Source organism: Bubalus kerabau, chromosome 6, assembly GCF_029407905.1.
Source record: "Bubalus kerabau isolate K-KA32 ecotype Philippines breed swamp buffalo chromosome 6, PCC_UOA_SB_1v2, whole genome shotgun sequence".
Classification (NCBI taxonomy): Eukaryota; Metazoa; Chordata; class Mammalia; order Artiodactyla; family Bovidae; genus Bubalus; species Bubalus kerabau.
The window spans coordinates 79,293,656-79,300,317 of record NC_073629.1 but is presented as its reverse complement, the minus strand read 5'-3'; positions in this window follow the sequence as shown (position 1 = coordinate 79,300,317).

The window sequence follows — 6,662 nt, the reverse complement described above, 5'->3', positions numbered from 1 at the left end:
CATCTTTTTAATTTTTAGCCACTAAAATAGTTTTTTAGTAGTATCACACTCTAGTTTTAGTTTACATCTCCCTATTCTTGCCTGGGAAACCCCATGGACAGAGGAGTCTGGTTGGCTACAGTCCACTGGGTCACAAACAGCTGGACACAACTCAGTGACTGAGCATGCATGCAATGGTTAATGATGTTAAGTATATTTTCAAGCTCTAATTTTTAATGCCTATATCTGTATCTATTGGGTTGACCAAAAGGTTCTTTTGGGTTTTTCTGTAACATCTTAAGGAAAAATCAGAGCAAATTTTTTTGGTTAACTCTATATATCTATATCTCCTTTGGTGAAGTGACTTGAATATATGTACGACCAAGTCTTTTATCAGATACATGATTTGCAAAAATCTTCTGTTAGGCTGTATGCTGTCTTATCATTCTCTTAACAGAATTTTTCAAAGATCACCTGTCTTAAAATTTGATGAAATCCAAGTTATCAATTTTTAATTTTTGCGTATTATGCTTTTGATGTCATACCTAAGAAGACTTTGCCTAACTCGAGGTCATAAAAATCTCCTGTGTTCTAGAGGTTTAGAGGTTGTGTTGTTTTCGGTTTTAAATTTACATCTATGATTAATTTGGAGTTTTTTTTTTTTTATATATTGTATGTGATTCATCAAACTCCATTTTCTGTGTATGGATATTTACTTGTTGCATTACTATTTGTTGAAGATTATCCTTTCTCCACTCATTTCCTCTGTGCCTCATCAAAAATCAGTTATCATATACATGTGGTCTATTTCTGGACACTCTATTTCAATCCAATGATCAATTTGCCTATATTGGTGCCAATATGGTACTGTTTTCATTACTATATCTTTATAATAAGTTCAAAATCAGGTAGCGCTACTCCTCCGACTTGACTCTTCTGTTTCAAAGTTGCTTGGCCTATTTTGAGACATTTGCATTTTCGTTTGAACTTCACAGTCAAATGATCACTTCTACAGAAACTGCTCAGGGAGCCCACCCTGCTTCTCTGTGTTCCCCTTCCCTGTGCCACACCTGGACTCTGGGCAATAACCCGGCTGAAGGAGGACACACCTCATCTATTTCTCATATCTCGGGTAGCACTGTCCTTCATTGTTTGATGTCCAGTGCCTTGAAAACATCATTTCACATATTTTTCCTTTTTTCTTTTTGGTTGTTTCAGGCAGGAGGGTAAATCTAGTTCCTGTGGCGCCATCTTAGCCATCAGCTGACTTGTGGTTGCAATTGTTTGTTATCTTTTAGATTAACACACTAAGCTCTGTACAGAAAAGACATCATGTCGGAAATTACTTCAGCATACTCTTGACATCAGAAAATGTGTGAGACATAGATGAAACACCACTGGCTCTGAATTGATAACTGTTCATACTGGTGATGAGTATAATGAAACTAATTATACTTCAAAAAAGAAAAAGGTTTTTGTATGGACTTGACATTTTCTATAAAAATTTCGAACGCGAAAGTATTAATATCTGCCTGTCTCATGAGATTGTTGTGAGGATTAAATGTGGAATTATGTGTAAAGTGCTTAGCACTATGCTTAGAGCTTAATGAAGAGTAGCTATTAATACTACATAATAGTATGAAAGCAGCCAGCAAAGATATACAAAAGTCTGAGTTTAAAAATCCTTCATAAAGGGAATTACTTGGTGGCCCAGTGGTTAGAGTTTGGGGCTTTCACGCTAGGGCCTGGGTTCGATCTCTGGCCAAGAACTAAGACCCTGCAAAACATGAGGCAAGGCCAAAAAAGAAAAAAAATACTTTCATCAGATCAGATCAGATCAGATCAGTTGCTCAGTCATGTCTGACTCTTTGCGACCCCATGAATCGCAGCATGCCAGGCCTCCCTGTCCATCACCAACTCCCAGAGTTCACCCAGACTCACGTCCATCGAGTCAGTCATGCCATCTAGCCATCTCATCCTCTGGCGTCCCCTTCTCCTCTTGCCCCCAATCCCTCCCAGCATCAGAGTCTTTTCCAATGAGTCAACTCTTCGCATGAGGTGGCCAAAGTACTGGAGTTTCAGCTTTAGCATCATTCCTTCCAAAGAAATCGCAGCGATGGACTCCTTCAGAATGGACTGGTTGGATCTCCTTGCAGTCCAAGGGACTCTCAAGAGTCTTCTCCAACACCACACTTCAAAAGCATCAATTCTTCGGTGCTCAGCCTTCTTCACAGTCCAACTCTCACATCCATACATGACCACAGGAAAAACCATAGCCTTGACTTTCACAAACAACTGATAAAAGCCTTTTCCTTAAGTATGATTGCAGCAGTGGTCTCTGGGGTGAAGGAGATTCAGTTTGGGTGTCCCCCCTACAGGAAGTCTCCTAAAGCCACCAACTAAGTTCAGTGTCTTCTCTCTGAATTTCGATAGCATCATTTTCCATGCAGTCCCAAAGCACTTACGCATAGTCTGATGGCGCTCTGTTTATGTGTCTGCCTCACATCTCCTGATATCTCCTTACATTCATCTCTGTATCCTTAGAGACCAGCATACAGCGGATACTCAAAACATGCTTGCTGAACTGGTCTACATGATTTTCTCACCTGCCCATCTCTGAGACCAACTTCTTTGTGTACACTTTGTTCCTGCCTCTGTGTATAGTCTGCCCTGGGTGGGTGCTTTCCTGTTACAGGGCCTTGGCATTCATTTTCTGCCTACGTACTTCCTTGAGCTCACTATGCCTGCATGCTCAGTCACTTCCGTCGTGTCCAACTCTCTGCAATACTATGGACTGTAGCCTGCCAGGCTCCTCTGTCCATGGGATTCTGCAGGCAAGAATACAGGAGTGGGTTGCCATTTTCTATCCCAGGGGATTTCCCTGACCCAGGGATTGAACCCATGTCTCTTATGTCTCCTGCATTGGCAAGCAGGTTCTTTACCACTAACATCACCTGGGAAACCCCAAGCTCACTATTAAGAAATGGGTATATTTTCAGCTGGGTTTCCCAGGTGGCACAGTGGTAAAGAATCTGCCTGCCACTGCAGGATATGCAGGAGACACAGGTTTGATTCCTGGGTTGGGAATATCCTGTGGAGAAGGAAATGACAACCCACTCCAGTATTCTTGCCTGAAAAATTCCATGAACAGAGGAGCCTGGCAGGCTACAGTTCATGGGGTCATCAAGAGTGGGACATGACTGAGCAACTGAGCACACATTTTTTCAATGAATTATACTACCACGAAGCTCTGCATCTCTCCAGTCCTTCTCCAAAGATCTCCTACTGAGTGGTGGCTTCTTTGAGCCAGGCAGCCAGAGCTCAGGGTCACAGGAAGGAGATGATGCCAAGGCAAGGGCACCAAGGGTGAGCACAGACCTGCCTGTTGCTGCCCTCAGACCAGTCAGAGCCCTGCGTCCTCTTAGCCCACATGCAGTCTGACCAAGGTGAAACATTCAGTCAAGAAATGAATGAATTTAGAATCATCAATGAACTCTGCAGTTTGTTCAAATTTTCTTCTGAAAGAGAGTAACATTCTTAAAAACCAACCAAAAAAAAAAAAAAAAAAGTTTTGTTTCCTATCCCCATAACTGACATGGAACTATTCCGGTTGAAAGGGCTGGAAGGAACAGTCTTTTTCTTTTTTTTTCAAACTTAAAACTTTTTATTTTGTATTGGGATATACCTAGGTGGTGCTGGTGGTAGAGAACCTACCTGCCAATGCAGGAGACTCAAGACACTCAGATTTGATCCCTGGGTAAGGAAGATCCCCTGGAGGAAAGCATGACTACCCCTTCCTGTATTCTTGCCTGGAGAATCCCGTGAACAGAGGAGCCTGGCCAGCTACCATCCATGAGGTTGCCAAGTCAGACATGACTGAAGCAACTTAGCACACACAGCACTCATAGTGAATTAGGGGGGCTTCCCAGGTGGCTGTAGTGGTAAAGAACCCTGGAGAATCCCATGGGAGAGGAACCTGGTGGGCTACCGTCCATAGGATCACAAAGAGTTGGACACGACTGAAGCGACTTAGCACATAGCCAATTAACACTACTGTGGTAGTTTCAAGTGAACAGCCAAGGGAGTCAGCCATACATACACATGTCTCCATTTTCCCCTAAACTCCTCTCCCATGGGAGGAACGGTCTTTCTCTCATTCCCTTTTTGCCTATCCTCTAAATACACACACACATCCACACACAGACACACACACTTTGTCAGTTGAAGGCATCTCTGAAGAATTCTTAGGTCACTGAGAAACAAGAGCACAATTTGAAAATCATTGCTCAAGTTGAACATTTTCACTTTGAAGAAAGTTATAAGCAGATGTTGCTTCTGGGAGCCAAAGCCTAGAATTCCTGGTTTCCTCTCTTTCTATTAATTAATCTCCACTGCCACTCTTAACAAAAACAACAAAATTCTCCATAGATGTGTCCATCTTCTGAGTGTCAGAGCTGTAGAAATCTTCCCAGTGTGGATCCAACTTTAGCAGAAGAGCTGCTGGAAAAAATCACTGCCTTGAGGAATTAATCAGAGGAAAGGAAGAACAGGCAGAACAAGAGGATTTTTAGGATGGTGAAAAATATTCTGCACGATACTGTCAGGATGGACACATATCATTATACATTTGATGAAATGAACAGCAGAATGAGCAACACTGAAAATGAATCCTAATATAAACTTAAGACTGAGAATGAATCCTAATGTAGACTCGAGACTTCAGGTGATTTTGATGTGTCCATGTAAGTTCACCAACTGTAGCAAATGTACCACTCTGGTAGGGAATATGTTGATAATCGGAGGCAAGGCGTGTGTGGGGGCTTCCCAGGTGGCACTAGTGGTAAAGAACCCGCCTGCCAATGCAGGAAACACAAGAGATGCAGATTCAATCCCTGGGTCCGGAAGATCCCCTGGAAAAGGGCATGGCAACTCACTCCAGTATTCTTACCTGGGAAATGCCACTGAGAGAGGATCCTGGGAGGCTACAGTCTATAGGGTCACAGAGAGTTAGACATAACTGAAGCTACCTGGCATGCACATATGCATGTGTGGAGTAAGGGATACATAAGAAGTCTCTATGTCTTAATTTTGCTGTCAACCTAAATTGCTCTAAAAAGATAAAGTTCTTAAAAAAAAAAAAAAGATTGAGTCAGAAATGCTTTCAGCTTTTCTCAGAAAGAAAAGTCTACATGATATCCAGATTGTGGTGGTTTGAAAAGCAGAGACAGAAAAATCTCATGATTAGAAGGCCAAAAAGCATCAGAATACGCACTGTGTGTATTTGTGAGTGGTTTTCTGGCACCACCGCGTGGCAGAGAGCAGTATTGTCACCAACGCTCAAAAATAAGATGCAAGAATGCTTCCTTTATAAAAAATTTTCAATCAACAAATATTTATTTGAAAACATCTAAATATGTCTGGCTTTACTCTAGCCACTGGGAGTATAGCAAGTGTTATTTACAAAAACCTACACACTGATTTCAGATATATCTGTCCATGTTATTTTTATCAGTTCAGTTCAGTCACTCAGTCGTGTCCGACTCTTTGCCACCCCATGAATCACAGCACGCCAGGCCTCCCTGTCCATCACCAACTCCCGGAGTTCACCCAGACTCACGTCCATTGAGTCAGTGATGCCATCCAGCCATCTCATCCTCTGGCGTCCCCTTCTCCTCCTGCCCCCAATCCCTCCCAGCATCAGAGTCTTTTCCAATGAGTCAATTCTTCGCATGAGGTGGCCAAAGTACTGGAGTTTCAGCTTTAGCATCATTCCTTCCAAAGAAATCCCAGGGCTGATCTCCTTCAGAATGGACTGGTTGTATCTCCTTGCAGTCCAAGGGACTCTCAAGAGTCTTCTCCAACACCACAGTTCTAAAGCATCAATTCTTCCGCGCTCAGCCTTCTTCACAGTCCAACTCTCACATCCATACATGACCACAGGAAAAACCATAGCCTTGACTAGCTGGACCTTTGTTGGCAAAGTAATGTCTCTGCTTTTGAATATGCTATCTAGGTTGGACATAACTTTCCTTCCAAGGAGTAAGCGTCTTTTAATTTCATGGCTGCAGTCACTATCTACAGATGGTGATTTTGGAGCTCAAAAAAATAAACTCTGACACTCTTTCTACTGTTTCCCCATCTATTTCCGATGAAGTGATGGGACTGGATGCCATGATCTTTGTTTTCTGAATGTTGAGCTTTAAGCCAACTTTTTCACTCTCCTCTTTCACTTTCATGAAGAGGCTTTTTAGTTCCTCTTCACTTTCTGCCATAAGGGTGGTGTCATCTGCATATCTGAGGTTATTGATATTTCTCCCTGCAATCTTGATTCCAGCTTGTGTTTCTTTCAGTCCAGCGTTTCTCATGATGTACTCTGCATATAAGTTAAATAAGCAGGGTGACAATATACAGCCTTGACGTACTCCTTTTCCTATTTGGAACCAGTCTGTTGTTCCATGTCCAGTTCTAACTGTTGCTTCCTGACCTGCATACAGATTTCTCAAGAGGCAGGTCAGGTGGTCTGGTATTCCCATGTCTTTCAGAATTTTCCACAGTTATAGGAATCCCTAATCAGCTGTCTGCACTACAAAAAGGTCAGCCAGGCCTCTAAGGTCGCTAAAACAGATCTCCCTCCTAACTCCTTAATCTATGATCTAAAGTGACCTCAGGCTTTCTCAGAGTCT